Raw genomic sequence first — 13,120 nt, 5'->3', positions numbered from 1 at the left:
ACATAATCGGTTTTCAGATTTGGACACGTGTTGGACATGCACCTCAGGTTGTCAACTTCAGATCAATAAAGCATCATTTCTTTCCTCGCATGCTTCCGATCGGATCTGATCTTCTTTTATTCCTTCAAGACACTTCTGTTTCGTCATGTTACGTCACTCTTGAAGTTTGAATTTTCCGGTATTGTCTCATGTGTAGTATGATCCGGCTGGTATATAAACTTTTGTCTTTGCTGACCGGTCGCTTGAGAGAGAGTGAAAACCGGTTCCTCTGATCTTTAACTTGATCACTTGGAGCTGATTTCTTTGAAGAGTTTCAGCAACCGGTTTATGATGCCCCAACCGGTTCATACGATTTGATCTGTACCTGCACATGAAAGTTAACAACTTTTTAGTTTGTCTAGCCGGTCCAAAAATTTTTCGATCAATTTCTCCCTTTTTGATTATTTAGAATAAATATTCAAAACTTGTAATATGTGGCCGGTTTGAAATCTAACTTACTTAATTTTTCTATCAATTTCTCCCTTTTTGATTATTTAGAATAAATATTCAAAACTTGTAATATGTGGCCGGTTTGAAAAATATTGTTTAGCGATTTGACTATTTTGTGTTTGAAGAAAATGTTTCAAAAACATGTGTTTGATTTTCCAAAAAGGTATGTGGAAACTAACAGAGAAAAGTATAATAAAATAACCAAGTTCTGAAGCATAGTTAAACATAAATTGTTTCTAAGGAAATAAAGAAAAAGACTAAGGCTTGGATGGTCCCCCCTTTTCAAGATCTTTCTCCAGTTCTTTTTCAAGCCGTCTTCTTTCTTCCTCTTCCCTTGCCTTCCACTCCCTGTCGCGTCTTTCAGCGTCAATCAACATTCCGGCCCATACACTTAAGATGCCGGGAGTCCTTTTGCCAAATCCAAAACTGGCACAAACTGGTTTTGAAGAATGAGGCGGTGGAGCAATAATTGGTCTGAGGCTTGTAGTTGCGGTTGAATTTTCAATTGTCCTCCTCTTGCGCCGGTTGAGTTCGTCGATGTCCTCTTCTTCTTCTTCATCAAGAGGTTGCGCATTCAGCCCGACTGGTTCAATTGTTCTTTGGCTGCTTCGTTCTGCCCGCTTGATTACCTTTGCAACCGCGCTCCGTTTCTTCTTGTTTCTTGTGTTCATTGAATGGGACGGTTGAGCCGGTGGGGGTTCCTGGATACCTGCCTGTTCTTCCTCGTTGCACTTCTGGGCAAGCTCGTAATCTTTGTCCTCAATTTCCTTCTGCACCGTTCCCTTTCTCTTTCTTCATTTTGCAGCCTTTTAGCGGTTTCGGCATCAGACTCGATTTGCTGTTGAGTCTTGCTGACTTGGAGTTTGGACATCTTCCCAATTTGAAAAGCCATTGCCTGCAGCATATCTAACAGTGGAGCGGTTGCGGTTTAAATGGACTCTGCGATTAAGGATTTGACGGAGGTCTACACAGCCTCATCTATCATAGACTTGATAGATGTTTGAACGGTGTTTGCTATTTCGGTTTGTACAGATCCCCGTATAGTGTTTGACAGATTAGCTTCAGCAGTTGCAATCCTCTCATCGGTTGCGGTTTTATAACTTCCAAGACATGAATCAATTGTATCAACCACCGCTTGCTTCATTTGATCGATTTCCGGAGCCTTAGAAGTTTGAGAAGAGTCTTGTTCCAGATTCTCCGCTGTTATAGATGACTCCCCGACCACATAGAATGGCTTACTTTGATGTAGATCGATATTATTGAGTTGGTTTCGGCAGCCTTTTCTCCATTGTGCATCAAGATGATCGAGGCTTTGTGTGAGCTTTTCTCGCACCGCATGGAACCGTTTAGTCATTCTCATTTCGATCGGAGTTAGCGTCGCTCCTTCCGCTTCTTTCAATGCATCCTCCACTTCTTGTAACCGAGCATATTCAAGAATTACTGCAGTTTTGTTGAAGGCAGGTTGGATAAGATTGGTGTGAGCTAACTGGAGGGCCATTTCTTCCAGCTTGATGAGTCTATCCCAATGCTTGTTGCCGCTCAGTCCTGGAGCCATATCGGATATCTTTGTTTCACAACGGAGTTTTACCCACATGAGGTATGGTGCTATCGCATCACTGGCACCCTTGTTCATGTCCCTGAGAAGTTCCTCGAATACTTCATCTTCTTGTTCTGCAGTAAAGGGACCTCGTCCCCGGTTATGACTTCTGGTTGAGGGCCAGTTTGAAGAGTACCTTTTCATGTTACCACTGAATCTTCAACAAGGACTTCTTTTCCTTTGTTGACCTGAACAGATCCTTCAGGTATGAATGCTGAGTCAGATGGCCCATCTTGAGCCGATTGGTTATCTGGAGCTGACTTGTCCCCCGCGAAACCGGATGGTTCCTGTTCTTCAAAATTACCTTCCTGAGCCGGAGGTGTAATGTCTGCGGTTTTGGCCGTTTCTTCGACCGGTTGAACTTCACTCTGATCGGGTATCTCAACCTGATCAACTAATTTGCGACGACTTGACACATCGTCTTCGGTTTCCCTTGCAATGTCTTGGATAACGTCCTCAATGACTTCAGAGGTATTTAAGCCCACGTCAGCTATTACCTCTTCGATTCTTTTGCTTGGAGACTTGGAGGTTTCAGAGTGTATACTAACCTCTGCTTCCTCCTTTGAAGCTGACTCGGTTTTCTGGCTCCCCGAGGGTTCGGTTTGCCTTGGTGAGTTAGATGGAACAGGGGTAGGGTGAACGGTATTGATGGGGATGGGTTGGAAAACGTCTCCGGTTCTTTCTGGTGGATTATCCGAGGAAAGAGTTTTCTCGCAGTCCACCGGTTTGTTGGAACTCTTCCTTGCAGTCGACTTCTTCCTCCCCTTCGGTTCTTGTGCGGCTTCAGTTTCAACCGCCTTTATTTTCGGTTTCTTTTGTTTGGAAACTTCTTCAGCCGGAGCGGAAGAACTGGTCCCTTTGGACGACTTTGTTCTGGAGGATTTCGGTTTAACCGTTTTCTCCGGCCTCTCAATCATTGACTCTGAGTTGAGAATATTATTGAGTGGGAGCGGTTCACCTTCACCAAGTTCCACATTAAGGAACTTAAGAATTTTGACGATCTGCATTGCGAAGGCCTGAACCCGGCCATCCTTCTGAATCACCATTTGGCAAAATTCTTCGAAAATAACGAATCCCCAATCCACCTTGTCACCGCGGACAATGGCCATCAGCATTTTGAGCTTAAGTTTCGTCAGGTTGTCGAAGTTACCTCCTCTTCCCTGAAGTGAGCGGGCGATGACGTTCAGCAACCACCTGAACTCCGGTTTTAGCTTATTCTTCCGGCTGGAGTGAATCACCAGATCCTGATATGAAAACGATATCACCAACCGGATAGCATTTGATTCTGCAGCGGTTAGGTCAGTTTTGAGATCCAGGCCTGTGTTGGGCAAACCGAGGGCTTCAACAAATAGCTCCTCGGTGATCAGAATGTTCTTCCCGTTGACTGTGGCGGAGATCTTCCTCTTTGTGAGCGTCGTCGTCGCTAGAAACTCCATCACCGCCGCCAGATAAATAGTGAATGGACCAGATAGGAATTCCTCTAACCCAGAATCTCTTAGAGATTAAAGAACAACCTTGTTTTTGTCTTCAGCGTGTTCATCAATATCCGCGAAATCAACTTGCAACATCCATTGGAAGGGAGCTTTGCTTAGATCCATGATAGATTTTTGAGAAGAAAAGAAATGAAGAACGATGATGATCGGAGAGTAGAAAGCTTTTGATGATTTGGAAATTTTAGAGAGAGAAAGCACATGTGTCGAATGGGATGGTTAGAACTTATATAGATGACAGTTCCGAACGGTTGGAAGATGAACCGTCGCTTGATGTTTTGGCGCCAATTTTCCCTCCAAAAGTTACTGCAGTAACTTTCGGCGGTAAAAGCGGAGAATCAATGGGCGGTAAATTTTGGGAGGTAAAACCGTGGGCGGTAATTTTTCAAACTTTTCATCTTTGCTTGTGATTCCGGTTTTACTTGAAACATTGTTAACCGGAAGTTTCGTTTAACATGAGGTTTTGTGTTTATTAACTTTTAAAAGCCGGAAGGAAAGATATGAATGAAAACCGGAGACTTTTAAAATTAAACATTTCATAAATGATAAAAGTGAGCATTGAGCGGTTTTGGTCGTACAACAAAATGACCAAATACCGGAAAGAAAAATCGATAACTTAGTTTTCTTTGAACCAGTCCCCCTCCACCATTCTTTCGTACCACTTGTTCACGGTGTTTTCAGGTGTCCGTTCCTCAATCCTTGATATCCATCTTTCCAACATGGATATGGTGATGGTGTTGGATGGTCCGACCGGAACACCAGGTCCAAGGTTGCGGCGCTGAGCCATCAGAAACCGGGTGATTTGAGGGGCGAAACTGGTCCTTCCTCTTGAAGCGGTTATCAGCGTCTTCAGGTTGTTGAAGAGATAGGTTGCCCAGTTGATTGAAGAGTTGCGGATGATGGCTATCATGATGTCGAACGCCTCCCGGTTATAGTTCTGGTTTGGCATTCGGCCCATGATAGACCTTTGAACCAAGTCATGCAAGACTAGGTAGTGAGGAGCAAGTTTCTCTTTCTTCCCAAAGTCCTTGATCGGAGCATTGGAAGAGGAGAAGATCTGGAAAAAGTCTTCCTTAGCCGGCAAGAATGGCGTGGGGAAGTCTGAAAAACCTTCGGTTGGAAGGTGAAAGAAGTTGGCAAATTCTTCTTCGGTAAAACGAAGAAATTGGCCGTCGATGATGGTGCGGATGCTTCCATCATCTAGAATATGACCATTGTTGAAAAACTCACACACCTCCTCCACAAGGATAATGTCTGAGCCTTTGAGAAAACCTTGGAGCCCCGATTCTATGATCGGTTGGAAGACCCATTCATGATATCTGCAGTCTTTTACGTCTTCGAAGTCGACGATGAGGGTGTTTCTAAGTTCAGCAGACATTGTGAGAAGGATTGAAGAGATTTTCTGAACTTTCAAGCTCTAGAGAGAAGGAATGCAGGAAGAGTGTTTTGAGAATGAAGGAACGAGTCCCCTTTTATAGCTTGAAACGGTTGGATGCATTTAATGAAGATATTTGAAAAATCTAGTCGTTTATGTCTGGTCATTAATGACTTTGTGATTTTTCAAGAGAATAAAGACATGTCTTGTCGAATCAAGTCAGGCATGTTCATTGAGAATGAAGATTTCTGTTTCCAAGAGTGATTCGATTTGATTTTGATACGGCACATTAAATGTTTGATCATTTATGATTTTTAGATTTTAGATTAAAAAAGGAAGAGAATATGCTTCATTAATTGAGGTACAAAACCGGTAATACAACAAAATTACCGGTTTTAGAAAAGAAATAAAATAAGACGGAAGGAAAGGACAGGCTAGACGTTAGATGATTCAGCCGCTTGATTTCTTTTGGCCTTGACTGCTTCCCACCGGTCGACCATCTCTTGTACTCTTTCTTTAGTGAGCACATGCCTTGGATGGAGGGTTACGAACGGTCCGGAGTGGATGTCCAGACTGGCACAAAAACCGCTCAGCTGAGGAGCGTAGCCAGTTTTGTTGGAGAGGAGCATCTTCTTCAGGTTGCTGAAGATGATCCAGGACCAGTTAACCGGTGTCCCAACCGTTACAGCAATCATCATCTCGAAAAGCCTTTGGGTGTAATAGTAGCTTTTCTCTCTGCCCAAGATCTCACAGAGAAGCTGGTACTTATGAGAGAGTTGGCTTTTAGCACCCCAGGGTCTAACTGGGATGTCAGATCATGAGAACCGACGACACATTTCTTCCATGGTCACCGGGGAGTAAGTTAATTCGGTTACCCCTTCAGTGGGCAAACCGCAGTATACAGCGAAATCCGTCTCGCTGAATAGAAATTTCTGACCGTAGACTTGTGCAACGATTATGTCTCGATGCTCTTCCTTTGCGGTCTGGAAGAATTCTTCGACTACTAGGTAGTCGAGAATGAATCTATTTTCAAGGAAGCTTCTTAGCCCGCTTCTTTCGACGGCTAAGAACATTTCTTTAACTTCGTGATCTTCATATTGGTAGATTGAGTTAAAATCTGCCAATAGAATCTTCTTTGCTAGAGAGTTGGAGTTCATGTTCTTGAGAGAGAATGTTAATCTCAAGACTGATATTTGTGAATAGTAATCTTGTGAAGATTTGTGAAGGTTTAAGGATGGTTTATATAGCCAGGGTTCGGCTAGATTAATAGGTTTAAGCATGCTTGATGATGTCATCAGTTATTTAATAGGCCTTAACTTGTTGAAGTAACTAATGTCTATTTTCAAGGCAAAATCTAATTATTACCAAGATATTAATGATGACAAATATCTATTGACAAGATGTGAGTCTCCCTCTCTTGATGATGGACACATGTCGTCATCTCGATTGTGGTAGACTATTTTTATTTATTATAGGCTTCATTTTTCAAAATATGCATGAAAACTCAGTTAGTCATTCCATGTTAACCGGAGAAGTTCGTTCCATCAGACCAGAATGTATTTATACTAAGCGGTTTTCCATGACCGGTTTTAGTAGGATGTTTTGTTCCGATTGTGAAGAAATGTTGATTTATGTCAACGTTTGTTCAACTTTGGATTTATTATATCCACTTTAACCTGGTTATTTCAACCGTATAGTAAGTATACATGTGATTTGAAATAATGAAGTAATCGGGCATAACCGGAGACTTCCTCCCGGTTAGCATTTTTGATTTATCAATGGCCTATTTGAATATGGTTTGAGAAGCGAGAGCTTCTCCCTGAACACATATCCCGGTTTTATACATGCATGCATAATCATGATATCAGGTTATTAAGATTAGTAAGTCCTAAAATATTTCGAAAGTGAGAAAACTTAGCTTCCTGTAGCGGTTTCGTAAATATATCCGCTACTTGTTGCTCGGTCGAGACATATTCCAGCCGGATGTGTTTCTCGTGAACGTGCTCCCGGATGAAATGGTGTCTTATATCGATATTCTTTGTTCTTGAGTGCAACACCGGATTGTATGTAATCGCTATAGCACTGGTGTTGTCACAGAAGATTGGAGATTCCTTGGCTTCTATCCCGAAGTCCCTTAGTTGCTGTTGGATCCAGAGAAGTTGTGCACAGCAGCTTCCGGCCGCTATGTACTCTGCCTCTGCGGTTGATGTTGCAACAGATGTTTGTTTCTTGCTGCTCCAAGTGACTAACCGGTCACCTAGGAACTGGCAGGTCCCACTTGTGCTCTTTCTATCAATCTTACATCCTGCGTAATCGGCGTCTGAGTAACTTATAAGATTGAAACTTGAGTCCTTTGTGTACCAAAGTCCCACTTCTTGAGTTCCCTTCAGATATTTTAAAATTCTTTTGGCCGCCGTATAATGAGATTGCTTTGGATTTGCTTGGAATCTTCCGCATACTCCAACCGCAAACAGAATGTCAGGTCGGCTGGCTGTTAGATATAGCAGTGATCCAATCATTCCTCGATATGCTGTGATGTCAACGGCTTGACCATCATCATCTTTGTCCAGTTTTATGGAAGGACTCATTGGCGTAGCCGCTTCGGCGCATGTATCCATTCCAAATTTCTTCAGCAGTTCGGCTGTATACTTCGGTTGGCTTATGAAGGTTCCGGCTTCAATCAGCTTAACCTGAAGTCTTAGAAAGAATCTCAATTCTCCCATCATACTCATTTGAAATCTATCAGTCATCATTTTTGAAAACTTGTCACATAACTTTGGATCGGTTGATCCGAATATGATATCATCAACATAAATCTGAACAAGTAATATTTGTTCCTTTCTTTCAAATTTGAAAAGTGTTTTGTCTACCGAACCTATTGTGAATTTGTGATCATATAAAAATTGTGTCAATGTATCATACCAAGCTCTTGGAGCCTGTTTCAAACCGTAAAGGGCTTTGTTCAGCCGGTAGACATGATTTTCGTGTTCTGGATTTTTGAAACTTGGAGGTTGATTAACATATACCTCTTCATTTACTTTACCGTTTAGAAAAGCACTCTTAACATCCATTTGAAAAACTTTGAAATTTTTAAAAGATGCGTATGCTAGAAATATTCTAATGGCCTCAAGTCTAGCTACAGGGGAAAAGGATTCTTCAAAATCAACGCCTTCTTCCTGTTTATAGCCTTGAGCCACTAACCGAGCTTTGTTCCTCGTAACTAAACCGTCTTCATTGAGTTTATTTCTGAATACCGATCGTGTTCCTATAACCGATTTGTTTTTCGGTCCAGGGACTAGGTACCAGACTTTATTTCTCTCAAACTCGTTTAGTTCCTCTTGCATTGCTAGGATCCAATCGGGATCTGACAATGCTTCATCCACCTTTTTCGGCTCAATTTGTGATATGAAAGCTGAGTTTTTATAGTGATCCAAATTTTGTTGCCTAGTTCGGACGGGTGAGGATATGTTACCTATTACTAGTTCAAGAGGATGATTTTTGTTCCTTTTGAGGTTAATCCGAGACGTGTCTATCAAGCTTTCGGTTGGCTGATCAAGGTTAGACTGATCGGTAGGTTGAACAGAGTCAGACCGACCGATTTCTTCAGTAGAAACTGAAGCGTCAACTTTTTGCGGTAAGGCAGCTTGATCAGGCTGAGTTTCAGCATCAACCGCTTGGTCCTTGACAAAACGTCTAAAAACCGGAACCTCGTCTTCATCATCAGAATAAATATTGAAATTTTTCATTCTGTTGTGAAGATCGAAGGGTAATGCAGTGTTTCGTTCAACCGATTCATCGAAAACAACGTGTGCGGTTTCTTCAACTGTTAAAGTCCTAGTATTTTATATTCTGTAGGCTTTACTCACAGCTGAATATCCCAACATTATTCCCTCATCGGATTTAGCATCAAAAGCGGTCAAGTAATTCTTGTCGTTATTGTGAACAAAACATTTGCTACCAAAAATTCGAAAATACCGTACGCTTGGAATTTGATCAAAGTAAATTTCAAAAGGGGTTTTAGAAAATCGTTTAGTTACTAAAGATCGGTTTTGTGTAAAGCATGCGGTATTGATAGCTTCAGCCCAAAACTTTTGAGCAATACCCGAATCAGCTATCATTGACCTTGCGGCTTCCTTGAGAGTTCGGTTTCTTCTCTCAGCCAGGCCATTTTGTTGAGGAGTTCTGGCACTAGACAACTCGTGTCTAATACCGGAGTCATCAAGAAAAGTAGTTAAGTTACTGTTTATAAATTCAGTTCCTCTATCACTTCTGATTTTGTTCACTCGAATAGATTTTTCATTTTGTATTCTCAAAATCAGTTTAATCAGGTTTGGAGTTGCTTGATTTTTAGAAGCTAGAAAAGTAACCCAAGTAAATTTAGAGTAATCATCAATAACTACCATAGTATAATGCATGCCTCCTAAACTAGTTACTTTAACCGGACCAAACATATCCATATGCAAAAGTTCTAAGCATCGTTCAGATTGATAGTTTCCTTTACTTTTAAAAGATGATTTTACTTGTTTGCCCATTTGACATGCAGCACATACTTTATCTTTTGAGAGTTTAATGTTTGGAAAACCGTGAACTAGTTCCTTGGAATATATGAAGTTGATCCTTTTGAAATTCAAGTGATTTAACCGTTTATGCCAAAGCCAGTTTGGATCATTTCCGGCTATCATACACACAGGTTTTTCAGAATCAGTTTTCCAATTAACTTTGTAAATATTTCCCATTCGGTTACCGGTTAAAAGAATGTCATTATCCTGATTTTTGACTAAACATGAGTTCTTATGAAATTCAACTTTGTAACCCACATCACACATTTGACTTATACTTAACAGGTTAAAACGCAGTTCTTCTACCAGCAATACATTACTTATGGATAAATTACCATGGACAATCTTACCCTTGCCCACGGTTTACCTTTCGAGTTGTCCCCGAATGTGATGATTGCTCCGGTTTCGTACTTGATGTCAGTTAGTAGCTCTTTGTTTCCGGTCATATGCCTTGAATATCCACTGTCCAGGTACCATTCTGAATTCTTTAGCCGGTTACTCCTCCTAACCTGCAACAAACAATTATTTACACCTTTTTGGTACCCACATTTAGTTGGGTCCATGGTTGATTAGTCCCTTTGGGATCCAGACTTGAATAAGTCAGATCACTTTCCCGGTATCTGTTTTTATAATATTTGGCTTAACTTCTTGGCTGTTGCTCAAGAATGCCTTATGTTGTGATGAGTTTCTTTGATGTCGAGTTTTATTTGGTTTATTTGATTTCCGGTTGGCTTTCTTTTTCTTAGGATGAAGCCATTTTTCTGATTCAGTTGGACTTACATACTTAAGTGTTTCTTCCGGTTTTAAGTCTTTTTCGGTTTTTGAACTCTTGACAAATCTTATGAATGGAAGGTTGTCTTTCGTGAGTTTCATCCCGTTAGGTTGTTTTGATTCGTTTTGTTTATTTGATTCGTAACCGATACCATACCTACACTTAGGGTGTCTTTTATAGTTACACATTTGTTTTACCGCTTGACGTGATCTCTCCCACGCAGCCGTGACGTACATTGCTCGTTCATCGGTTTCAGTTACCGGTTGAACTGTCTTCTCATTATCGGAGAATAGTTCATCCGGTTCATACATTTCGGTTTCACAGATTTTATCATATACATTATTTGATTGTTCGGTTTTAGATTCTACCGGAGTCGGTATATACGCAGATATGTTTCTGAACTCAACAACCATTTCGTTGAGTGCAGAAACCAAATCTTCTTTGGTAAACTCGTCAGAAGAGAAATCAAATACCTCTCCGTCGTTTGCCATGAAGCAGGTCACTTTCTCTTCACCGTCTTCATTATCGGAGTATGCCCACTCGCTTCCACCGTCGGATGCAATGAGCGCCTTCTGAATCTCCTTTCCTTCGTCTGCATGCTGATCATCGTTTCTTCGGTAGTCGTTTCGTTGGTTGTCGTTTCTCCGGTAGTTATTTCCCTGGTAGTTGTTTCCCTGGTACCGGTTGCCTTGATAGTTGTTCCCCTGATAGTTGTTTCCCTGATAGTTTCCTTCCGGTTTTCTATCGTCTCTCCTTGGTTTTCTACATTCTGACCTGAAATGTCCAAAACCGTCACAGTTATAGCATCTTTTGTTTGATTTATCTACATAGTTATAATTAAAATCATTGTTAGATGGTGGCTAGCTCTTCTTCATGAATTTCCCGAATTTTTGAACTAGCATTGCCATCACATCTTCAGTGATCTGATCGGTGCTTTTGACTGGAGCCGGAACGGTTGATACTTGGACCGCCGGTTCCACCGATGTAACCAAAGCTCTGGTTGCGGTTGATGTGGATGCTTCGTCTTCGATCCGAGACTTGATCTCGAACTCGTAGGCTTTTAGATCCTCGAACACATCATGCAACTTCATCTGCCCGAGGGTGCTTGATTCCCTCATCACCATGGTCTTGATATCCCAAGTGCTTGGCAGAGATCTTAGGGCTTTGATGATTACTTCTCGGTTGTCATACTTCTTTCCGAATGTTTGAATCTCGTTGACTACACTAGTGAACCGGTTGCTGAATTCCTTCATGTTTTCCCCCGGTTTCATCCTGATGTTTTCATATTTTTATGTAGCCACGAAAATTTTGTTCTCCTTAGTTCTTTCGTTTCCCTCATGGATCTGAATGATCGTTTCCCAGGCTTCCTTTGCACTATCACAGTCTGATATTTTATTCAAGGTGTTATCATCTATAGCCTTGTAGATGTGCCTCATGCAATGGTTGTCCAGGTTACTCCGTCTTTGATCTTCATTTGTCCATTGGTCTGCCTCCTTGTTGATCTTGATAGGTCCCTCTTTCAGGACTCGGCTCATCTCATCATCTAACGTAATCAGATGTAGATACATCTGTTTCTTCCAACTGCTAAACGCTTCGCTGTTTAGCATTGGCGGCTTGTCGCTGTGGGTCATGCTTCCCATCTTCTTCGGTTGCTTGAGTGCTAAGAACCTCGCTCTGATACCACTTGTTAGGATCGGGGACGCCCTTGGAGGACCGGGGTGTTTTCGGTTTCAGGAAGGGTGGCCGCTTACAACACACACAACACTTTGGTGATAGTCTGGTTAGAGACTAAAACCGTTCTCAGCACTGCACAAACTATCACAGACTCTTGAACCGGGTTCAAATGCGGAAATGTCTGTTTCAGTTTGAAGCAACGTATGCGACTTTAGATGATGTTTTAGAAGGAGTCGGTTTTATGGATATGAGTGGACCGGTTTAAGGAGTACGATTAATTTGGTTTGAGGTTATACTAAGTAAGTAAGTAATGAAAGCAAAAGAAAGAACACGAGACAAGGATTTTTATGGATGTTCGGAGCAAACTCTCCTACGTCACCCCTTCTTCTCAGGTTATGAGAAGGATCTCCACTAACTTTTATAGTTGCAACAACACTGCCGGTCGAGCCCAACTCGCTACTCGCCGGTTACACCAACTCACACTTTGATGTAATACAATAACTCAACACAACACGATACAAAAAGCTTCCGGTTTTAGACACACCGGTTTGGATCGTAACAGTTTATCTCTCTAACTTATTGCTTTTATGATTCGTTTTTCGTAATCCGTAACTTGCATTAAATGAAGACGTTTCATCTTCCTTTTATAGCTGAGAGGAGCCAACGGTCACTTTTCTTCTCTCTCCTCTGGATTGGTTGATCATTATCACGCTTCACCTTCCTCAACACTTGGCAGTCATGCAGGTAGCTCTGAGTGTAAGATGACATAATCGGTTTTCAGATTTGGACACGTGTTGGACATGCACCTCAGGTTGTCAACTTCAGATCAATAAAGCATCATTGCTTTCCTCGCATGCTTCCGATCGGATCTGATCTTCTTTTATTCCTTCAAGACACTTCTGTTTCGTCATGTTACGTCACTCTTGAAGTTTGAATTTTCTGGTTTTGTCTCTTGTGCAGTATGATCCGGCTGATATATAAACTTTTGTCTTTGCTGACCGGTCGCTTGAGTGAGTGAAAACCGGTTCCTCTGATCTTTAACTTGATCACTTGGAGCTGATTTCTTTGAAGGGTTTCAGCAACCGGTTTATGATGCCCCAACCGGTTCATACGATTTGATCTGTACCTGCACATGAAAGTTAACAACTGTTTAGTTTGTCTAGC

This window comes from Impatiens glandulifera, chromosome 5, assembly GCF_907164915.1.
Source record: "Impatiens glandulifera chromosome 5, dImpGla2.1, whole genome shotgun sequence".
Lineage (NCBI taxonomy): Eukaryota > Viridiplantae > Streptophyta > Magnoliopsida > Ericales > Balsaminaceae > Impatiens > Impatiens glandulifera.
Note: the sequence above shows the minus strand (reverse complement) of the source record.